The following is a 9,972-nucleotide window of genomic DNA, read 5'->3' as shown; positions in this document are numbered from 1 at the left end:
TTTTTTTTTTTTTTCCAGGGAGGCAGGACGGCCCTTCGTGGCTCCATTAGCGGCTAAGTCCCGTAGTCCCCACCGACTTCTCCAAGCCGGCTTTGAGTTCCAGGGAGTTAGATATATGAGTGCCTAAGCAAAGTAGGTACGACAGACTCATGCTTGGGTGCCTGTGATTCACAAGGTCTCAGCCTCAGAGCCTATTGATGTTATTATCCCTGCAAACTTCCCGTGTGGAACGAGATAGCTCATACTGCCCAGGTTTGGCTTCGTGGAGCTCGGACACTAGTGTGACCCTAACCCTAATCCCTAACACCCTAACCCTAACCCTAACCTTAAGCCTAACCCAAAATATCTAACCCTAACCCCCAAAAATCCCTATCTCTAACCTTAACCCAAACCCAAACCCTAACCTTAACCCCGAGCCTGAGCCAAGTCCTAACCCTAACGCTAAAAACCTAAAACAATAAGACTAACCCTAACCCTCACCCTAATTCGTTAAATCCCTAAATCCCTAAATCCTTAACCCTGACAATTAGAGCCGAGCATTAAGCCTCCTCCTCTGAGCTGTCAAATGAAACAGGACCCCCTGCTCAGCCTTCAAGTCTTTTTGGGCACCGGCCAATCCGGAGGGGCCAGTATCGTAGGTGACGTGTCAATATTTGCATGTCTCTCCAAGCCGGTTTGAATGTCTACATGTGCAGACGTCTCTATTAAGCCACTTTCTGCAAACTTGATATCCTCAGAGTTTGCGACAACCTGCGCGTTGATTGTGGACAATAATGGATACGAGGAGCAATTGGAAACCATCTGAATATACATAACACACCACAAACCCAATGGCTCTTTACCCACTCGCTGTACATGTAGGCGCGTACGAGGCGGGCACCGTGTGTTCGCTACGGCAGCACATATACTAAAATTGGAACGATACAGAGAAGATTAGCATGGCCCCTGCGCAAGGATGACACGCAAATTCGTGAAGCGTTCCACATTTTTCTTTCTTTTTTTTGTCATTCGGAATAAGTACTGTACCCACCAAGGAATAACTCCACTCTCTGATGTGTAGATGAACTCAGGTCTTTAGTACACGTTAGATTAAACTATCCTTGACCCTGTAACCCAGCATCCTTCTCTCCGAGATCCAGGGAGTTGGATACACAAGTGCCTAAGTGACGGGGGTACCGCTGACATTCGCCCGGCGAGCACGGGTCCCAGAGACACTGTAGAAAGAGCCCAGAGGCCGTTGGAAAAAAATAAAACAAAAAGGGATTTAACACACACACACACACACACGGCCCTCGTGGCTCCATTAGCGGCTAAGTCCCGTTGTCCCAACCGTACTTCGACCAAAGCTCGGCTTTGAGTTCCAGGGAGAGAGAATATGAGTGCCTAAGCAAAGGTACGAGGGTACGACAGGAATTCATGATTGGGGCCGTGATGATGTGAACGAGGGTCGCAGCATCAGAGGCCATATTGAGTTATTATCCCTGCAAACTTACGTTGTGGAACGAGATAGCTCATTTACTGCCCAGGGTTTGGCTTGTGGAGCTCGGACCCCTTTGAGAGCTCTCGGACCGGACAGGAAGGAACAATAAATCCTTGTGTTGCGCAAGGAAGCCCAGTAAATTTGGCATGGTTCTAGCCGAAGACAGTGACATTATTAGAACAATCTCAACAACTGGTAGCTGAGACAACAAGTCCAAACGATTCGAACGCATTCCCAGACTACATCACTGCTGAGACTAACCACACCCCGCAGATTAAATTAGAGGCACTTTTTTGTTTTTTTTTGTGGTGTTTTTTTTTTTTTTTTTTTTTTTGTGGTTGTGTGGTCACATGAACAGGTCACCCCTCAGCCCGTTACCTGTCGCCCGGCGGGACCCCTGCCCAAGCAGAGGGAACAGCGCCGTAGCTCACCTGCCCGACGGTTCCGGGGCCCTCGACCGGGGTCTGGACGCCGCCGAGGGTGTTGAACCGCCCCTCCCCCGGTCCCCTCTGCTCTCTATCCTCACGGCTTCGTTTCCCCCTCCTGCTGAGTGTCCCGCCGCACCCCCCGGGCCCCCCCGTTGTTTCTAGCGGCGTTCCCTACGCGCCACCACGCCATTGGCAACAAATCCATTCCTGAATAGGTGTACCTATGAACTCACTCACACAAGCAACCTGCCCCTACACAGACCCTCTTTTACATTAACAACAAACTACCCGCTCGCTGTACATGTAGGCGCGTACGAGGCGGGCACCGGGTGTTTGCTACGGCAGCACATATACTAAAATTGAAACGATACAGAGAAGATTAGCATGGCCCCTGAGCAAGGATGACACGCAAATTCGTGAAGCGTTCCACATTTTTTTTTCTTTTTTTTGTCATTCGGAATAAGTACTGTACCCACCAAGGAATAACTCCACTCTCTGATGTGTAGATGAACTCAGGTCTTTAGTACACGTTAGATTAAACTATCCTTGACCCTGTAACCCAGCATCCTTCACTCCGAGATCCAGGGAGTTGGATACACAAGTGCCTAAGTAACGGGGGTACCGCTGACATTCGCCCGGCGAGCACGGGTCCCAGAGACCCTGTAGACAGAGCCCAGAGGCCGTTGGAAAAAAATAAAACAAAAAGGGATTTAACACACACACACACACACACACACCACACACACACACACACACACACACAACACACACCACACAACACACACACACACTCTATCTCCCCACACCCCCCGCGCTGATCTAGAGCCTGCCGAGCCTTAGGAACAACGGGCCCTCTGGTCACGTAAAACTTAGTTGACCAGAGTCTCGTTCGTCTTTAAGCTGCGGAAGGCTGTAGGTACGACTCGGGGTGGGGGCTTAATTCCTGTTTTTTTTTTTTTTTTTTTTTGTTTTCCAGGGAGGCAGGACGGCCCTTCGTGGCTCCATTAGCGGCTAAGTCCCGTAGTCCCCACCGACTTCTCCAAGCCGGCTTTGAGTTCCAGGGAGTTAGATATATGAGTGCCTAAGCAAAGTAGGTACGACAGACTCATGCTTGGGTGCCTGTGATTCACAAGGTCTCAGCCTCAGAGCCTATTGATGTTATTATCACTGCAAACTTCCCGTGTGGAACGAGATAGCTCATACTGCCCAGGTTTGGCTTCGTGGAGCTCGGACACTAGTGTGACCCTAACCCTAATCCCTAACCCCACCCTAACCCTAACCCTAACCTTACGCCTAACCCAAAATATCTAACCCTAACCCCCAAAAATCCCTATCTCTAACCTTAACCCAAACCCAAACCCTAACCTTAACCCCGAGCCCGAGCCTGAGCCAAGTCCTAACCCTAACGCTAAAAACCTAAAACAATAAGACTAACCCTAACCCTCACCCTAATTCGTTAAATCCCTAATTCCCTAAATCCTCAACCCTGACAATTAGAGCCGAGCATTAAGCCCCCTCCTCTGAGCTGTCAAATGAAACCGGACCCCCTGCGCAGCCTTCAAGTCTCTTTGGGCACCGGCCAATCCGGAGGGGCCAGTATCGTAGCTGACGTGTCAATATTTGCATGTCTCTCCAAGCCGGCTTGAATGTCTACATGTGCAGACGTCTCTATTAAGCCACTTTCTGCAAACTTGATATCCTCAGAGTTTGCGACAACCTGCGCGTTGATTGTGGACAATAATGGATACGAGGAGCAATTGGAAACCATCTGAATATACATAACACACCACAAAACCAATCGCTCTTTACCCACTCGCTGTACATATAGGCGCGTATCAGGCAGGCACCGTGTGTTCGCTACGGCAGCACATATACTAAAATTGGAACGATACAGAGAAGATTAGCATGGCCCCTGCGCAAGGATGACACGCAAATTCGTGAAGCGTTCCACATTTTTTTTTCTTTTTTTTGTCATTCGGAATAAGTACTGTACCCACCAAGGAATAACTCCACTCTCTGATGTGTAGATGAACTCAGGTCTTTAGTACACGTTAGATTAAACTATCCTTGACCCTGTAACCCAGCATCCTTCACTCCGAGATCCAGGGAGTTGGATACACAAGTGCCTAAGTAACGGGGGTACCGCTGACATTCGCCCGGCGAGCACGGGTCCCAGAGACCCTGTAGAAAGAGCACACAGGCCGTTGGAAAAAAGTAAAACAAAACGGGATTTAACATCACACACACACAACACAGCACACAACACACACACACTCTCCGCCCCTCCACCCCTGCGCTGCATCTAGAGCCTGCCGCGGCTTTAGAAACAACGGGCCTCTGGTCATGTAAACGTACCAAGGCGGCTCTGGTCACGTAAACACTTAAAAAAAAAAAGTTGACCAGAGTCTCGTTCGTCTTTAAGCTGCGGAAGGCTGTAGGTACGACTCGGGGTGGGGGCTTACTTCCTTTTTTTTTTTTTTTTTTTTACGGGTCCCAGGGAGGCAGGACGGCCCTTCGTGGCTCCATTAGCGGCTAAGTCCCGTAGTCCCCACCGACTTCTCCAAGCCGGCTTTGAGTTCCAGGGAGGTAGATATATGAGTGCCTAAGCAAAGTAGGTACGACAGACTCATGCTTGGGTGCCTGTGATTCACAAGGTCTCAGCCTCAGCGCCTATTGATGTTATTATCACTGCAAACTTCCCGTGTGGAACGAGATAGCTCATATTGCCCAGGTTTGGCTTCGTGGAGCTCGGACACTAGTGTGACCCTAACCCTAATCCCTAACACCCTAACCCTAACCCTAACCTTAAGCCTAACCCAAAATATCTAACCCTAACCCCCAAAAATCCCTATCTCTAACCTTAACCCAAACCCAAACCCTAACCTTAACCCCGAGCCTGAGCCAAGTCCTAACCCTAACGCTAAAAACCTAAAACAATAAGACTAACCCTATCCCTCACCCTAATTCGTTAAATCCCTAAATCCCTAAATCCTTAACCCTGACAATTAGAGCCGAGCATTAAGCCTCCTCCTCTGAGCTGTCAAATGAAACACGACCCCCTGCTCAGCCTTCAAGTCTTTTTGGGCACCGGCCAATCCGGAGGGGCCAGTATCGTAGGTGACGTGTCAATATTTGCATGTCTCTCCAAGCCGGTTTGAATGTCTACATGTGCAGACGTCTCTATTAAGCCACTTTCTGCAAACTTGATATCCTCAGAGTTTGCGACAACCTGCGCGTTGATTGTGGACAATAATGGATACGAGGAGCAATTGGAAACCATCTGAATATACATAACACACCACAAACCCAATGGCTCTTTACCCACTCGCTGTACATGTAGGCGCGTACGAGGCGGGCACCGTGTGTTCGCTACGGCAGCACATATACTAAAATTGGAACGATACAGAGAAGATTAGCATGGCCCCTGAGCAAGGATGACACGCAAATTCGTGAAGCGTTCCACATTTTTCTTTCTTTTTTTTGTCATTCGGACTAAGTACTGTACCCACCAAGGAATAACTCCACTCTCTGATGTGTAGATGAACTCAGATCTTTAGTACACGTTAGATTAAACTATCCTTTACCCTTGTAACCCAAAAAAGGGGGGGGGGGCAATTCCTTCACTCCGAGATCCAGGGAGTTGGCTACACAAGTGCCTTTTAAGTAACGGGGGTACCGCTGACATTCGCCCGGCGAGCACGGGCCACAGAGACCCGACATCCAGAGGGGTCTCCGGCAACCTTTTTAAACACAACATCCCTTTTAACACACACAAAGGGAGCAGGGTTGACGGGAACTGGATGGTGTTACTCCTGCTCCCACCACCCCGAGACGCTGCTCTAGCGCGCTGCGCGCCTTTAGGAAACAACGGGCCATACGTCATTGTACACGTACCATTGACGGCATGATGCGCTCACGTAAACTAGTTGACAAGCTATCGTTCGTCTTTAAGGGTCTCAAGCCTCAGGGCCTATTGATGTTATTATCCCTGCAAACTTCACGTGTGGAACGAGATAGCTTTTTTTCCAGGGAGGCCGGACGGCCCTTCGTGGCTCCATTAGCGGCTAAGTCCCGGAGTCCCCACCGACTTCTCCAAGCCGGCTTTGAGTTCCAGCCCACACCGGATACGGATCTCCCACTTGCTAGAATCATACCGAACTGAGATGCGATTGGGATCTTTGCGGATATTACTAAGTGTTCCAGAGTCACGGCCCCGGGGGGCCTCAGGGCCTATTGATGTTATTATCCCTGCAAACTTCCCTTGTGGAACGAGATAGCTCATACTGCCCAGGTTTGGCTTCGTGGAGCTCGGACACTAGTGTGACCCTAACCCTAATCCCTAACACCCTAACCCTAACCCTAAACCCTACTTAAGCCAAGGGATGCGAGCTAACCCTCCGTTTTTGGCAAACTTAGACCGGTTATTAACCAAACCCAAACCTAACCTAACCCCGAGCCCGCACGGCCTGAGCCAAGTCATAACCACTAAGCTAAAACCTAAAAACAATAATTTAGGGGATTTAGAACGCGGATTAGGATTGCAGGAAGTTCTAGTTTACTATCTCTGTGGCTTGCGAGCTATTCTTGAAGCCTCCTCCTCTGAGCTGTCAAATGAAACAGGGAAACCATCTGAATATACATAACACACCACAAACCCAATCGCTCTTTACCCACTCGCTGTACATGTAGGCGCGTACGAGGCGGGCACCGTGTGTTCGCTACGGCAGCACATATACTAAAATTGGAACGATACAGAGAAGATTAGCATGGCACCTGCGCAAGGATGACACGCAAATTCGTGAAGCGTTCCACATTTTTCTTTCTTTTTTTTGTCACTCGGAATAAGTACTGTACCCACCAAGGAATAACTCCACTCTCTGATGTGTAGATGAACTCAGGTCTTTAGTACACGTTAGATTAAACTATCCTTGACCCTGTAACCCAGCATCCTTCACTCCGAGATCCAGGGAGTTGGATACACAAGTGCCTAAGTAACGGGGGTACCGCTGACATTCGCCCGGCGAGCACGGGTCCCAGAGACCCTGTAGAAAGAGCCCAGAGGCCGTTGGAAAAAAGTAAAACAAAAAGGGATTTAACACACACACACACACACACACACACACACACCACCCCCACGCTGCATCTAGAGCCTGCCGCGCCTTTAGGAACAACGGGCCTCTGGTCATGTAAACGTACCAAGGCGGCTCTGGTCACGTAAAACTTAGTTGACCAGAGTCTCGTTCGTCTTTAAGCTGCGGAAGGCTGTAGGTACGACTCGGGGTGGGGGCTTAATTCCTGTTTTTTTTTTTTTCCAGGGAGGCAGGACGGCCCTTCGTGGCTCCATTAGCGGCTAAGTCCCGTAGTCCCCACCGACTTCTCCAAGCCGGCTTTGAGTTCCAGGGAGTTAGATATATTAGTGCCTAAGCAAAGTAGGCACGACAGACTCATGCTTGGGTGCCTGTGATTCACAAGGTCTCAGCCCCAGAGCCTATTGATGTTATTATCCCTGCAAACTTCACGTGTGGAACGAGATAGCTCATACTGCCCAGTGGTATCGTACGCTGTCTTGTTCTTCTATGTCGCCGAGTACGATTCACAGCTACGTGAACGATGTTGTTGGCTTCATCCGTTACCTCTTGGAGAAGCCCGGCCTCCAGCGATTTGAAAGTGAAGAAACGTACCCTGTCTTCAATTGCCTTCTTCGGCTAAAGTCTTTCCGACGACAGGGCCACCGAGAGCTGATGCTGCACCGCCAGAATAGTGACAAGATGCATTAAGCAGTGAACAGTTGATCCCCAAGGATACAATCTGAAGCGCTTCAATGAGAGGCGTGGGGAGCTAATCCCCCAGATGCTGGAGCTCTGTGAGAAGGGCGTAGTTGTGCAATTGCTGAACCATAAAACTGACAATCGGGCTACATTTGCGGGCGTTTCAGGCACCACAACATGTAAATATGTATAATATATGTAAATAAAAACAAACCTATGTAAATATATATAGATATACAGGTTGAGAGATATATATCCATATATAATAATCCGATAAATAACTCAGATTGAAAATTGAAAGGGAATCCTGGTGGTGTCTAAGCAGAAGCACGACTGGCTTTGTAGTTAAGCACAACTTGAGAATCATCTCCATCTCTTTTTTTATTTTTACCACCATTGTTCCTCTAAGACCTTCTCTCATCTCTGCATCTTACCTGTGCTGACCATTATGTTCTTGGCTGTTACTGATTTAACTGAGACAGCTAGACGTGTGAGGCGGGAGGGGTGTCTCCACTTCTAAACAAAGGTTGTCTGACATCAACATTGTAACAGGACAAAAATTGTATACATATTTGTCCAAAAAGACATGCCTTTAATTTTCAATCATGCAAATGTACTGAGCAGTGCTGTTCCTGTAGCCTGTTATCTCCTTTGGTGTGAATTTACTGCATTTTTCATGTCTGGTTTTTCTTTTTTTATGCATGGATGTGTAAAGTATGTATCAATAAAATAAGTTCTTATTTTTCTAAGCACATTGTGTCGCTTCATTTCATTAGAAAAAAAAAATATCATAGAAAGGAATTAGCAATATGTCATTTTTCTATAAAAATCCAAGGGTTTTCCATATTGTTATTGATGTTTTAATATGTATTTACAAACACATGCATTTTCTATTTGCTGCACTGTGTTCTTATATTTTCTATATATGCCCTATTATGATTTAGTATACAGTCACTATAAATTTGTGTTTTTATTGTTGTTTTTATGTTTTTGGGCACATATGCAACAACAATTATTAGTATATGTGCTGCCGTAGCGAACACACGGTGCCTGCCTGATACGCGCCTATATGTACAGCGAGTGGGTAAAGAACGATTGGGTTTGTGGTGTGTTATGTATATTCAGATGGTTTCAAATTGCTCCTCGTATCCATTATTGTCCACAATCAACGCGCAGGTTGTCGCAAACTCTGAGGATATCAAGTTTGCAGAAAGTGGCTTAGTAGAGACGTCTGCACATGTAGACATTCAAACCGGCTTGGAGAGACATGCAAATATTGACTGAGCGGTGAAGAATGTTCTTTAGGGAACTTTTAAAGGGCCCTCGTACACACATAATGCTGATTTATTTCCCCTTCTTAGGAATTATATGTCAGTTGCGAAAGGGAATAAGGAGTTCAAGATCTTCTTGTATGGAAGGTTAATTAGACAAAATAAAATAACTAAAAGCCGGTCCCTTTCAGTCCCAGAACTTAAATACCACTCGGGTTAGGACTTGGCTCAGGCTCGGGCTCGGGGTTAAGGTTAGGGTTTGGGTTTGGGCTAAGGTTAGAGATAGGGATTTTTGGGGGATAGGGTTAGATATTTTGGGTTAGGCTTAAGGTTAGGGTTAGGGTTAGGGTGTTAGGGATTAGGGTTAGGGTCACACTAGTGTCCGAGCTCCACGAAGCCAAACCTGGGCAGTATGAGCTATCTCGTTCCACATGGGAAGTTTGCAGGGATAATAACATCAATAGGCTCTGGGGCTGAGACCTTGTGAATCACAGGCACCAAAGCATGAGTCTGTCGTACCTACTTTGCTTAGGCACTCATATATCTATCTCCCTGGAACTCAAAGCCGGCTTGGGGAAGTCGGTGGGGACTACGGGACTTAGCCGCTAATGGAGCCACGAAGGGCCGTCCTGCCTACCTGGGAAAAAAAAAAAAACTGGGAATTAAGCCCCCACATCGAGTCGTACCTACAGCCTTCCGCAGATTAAAGCAGAAACAAGACTCATGGTCAACTAAGTTTTACGTGAACCAGAGGCCCGTGGTCCTTAAGCCGTGGCCGGCTCTAGAGCCAGACGGTGGGGGGTGGGGGGGAGTGTGTGTGTGTTAAATCCCTTTGTGTTTTATTTTTTTCCAACGGCCTCTGGGCCCTTTCGACAGGGTCTCTGGGACCCGTGCTCGCCAGGCGAATGTCAGAATGTCGATCAGAAGGGACTTGGGCCCCCCCACGGTCGATGCCGAGGACGCAGTCTTCCGTACTCCACGTTTCGCGCGCCCGCAGGGGCGGCCGGCGGTTCGGCGCTGGGCTC

The 9,972-nt window shown here is 48.1% G+C and overlaps 5 non-coding genes across 5 annotated transcripts; all 5 read left to right on the top strand.

The window, feature by feature from the left end:
• Window positions 1-883: 883 nt before the first annotated feature.
• Window positions 884-990, top strand: LOC121312321. Its single transcript, XR_005949766.1, has one exon. It is a non-coding gene; the product is annotated as a U6 spliceosomal RNA (small nuclear RNA).
• A 1,247-nt stretch (window positions 991-2,237) lies between these two features.
• On the top strand, window positions 2,238-2,344 carry LOC121312319. The gene has a single exon (XR_005949764.1). It is a non-coding gene; the product is annotated as a U6 spliceosomal RNA (small nuclear RNA).
• Window positions 2,345-3,758: 1,414 nt separating this feature from the next.
• Window positions 3,759-3,865, top strand: LOC121312314. Its single transcript, XR_005949759.1, has one exon. It is a non-coding gene; the product is annotated as a U6 spliceosomal RNA (small nuclear RNA).
• A 1,405-nt stretch (window positions 3,866-5,270) lies between these two features.
• LOC121312318 lies at window positions 5,271-5,377 on the top strand. The gene has a single exon (XR_005949763.1). It is a non-coding gene; the product is annotated as a U6 spliceosomal RNA (small nuclear RNA).
• A 1,242-nt stretch (window positions 5,378-6,619) lies between these two features.
• Window positions 6,620-6,726, top strand: LOC121312320. The gene has a single exon (XR_005949765.1). It is a non-coding gene; the product is annotated as a U6 spliceosomal RNA (small nuclear RNA).
• Window positions 6,727-9,972: the final 3,246 nt, after the last annotated feature.

Source organism: Polyodon spathula, unplaced genomic scaffold, assembly GCF_017654505.1.
Source record: "Polyodon spathula isolate WHYD16114869_AA unplaced genomic scaffold, ASM1765450v1 scaffolds_3821, whole genome shotgun sequence".
NCBI classification, from domain to species: domain Eukaryota; kingdom Metazoa; phylum Chordata; class Actinopteri; order Acipenseriformes; family Polyodontidae; genus Polyodon; species Polyodon spathula.
The sequence above is the reverse complement of the archived record's forward strand: the minus strand, read 5'-3'. Positions and strand labels throughout refer to the sequence as shown.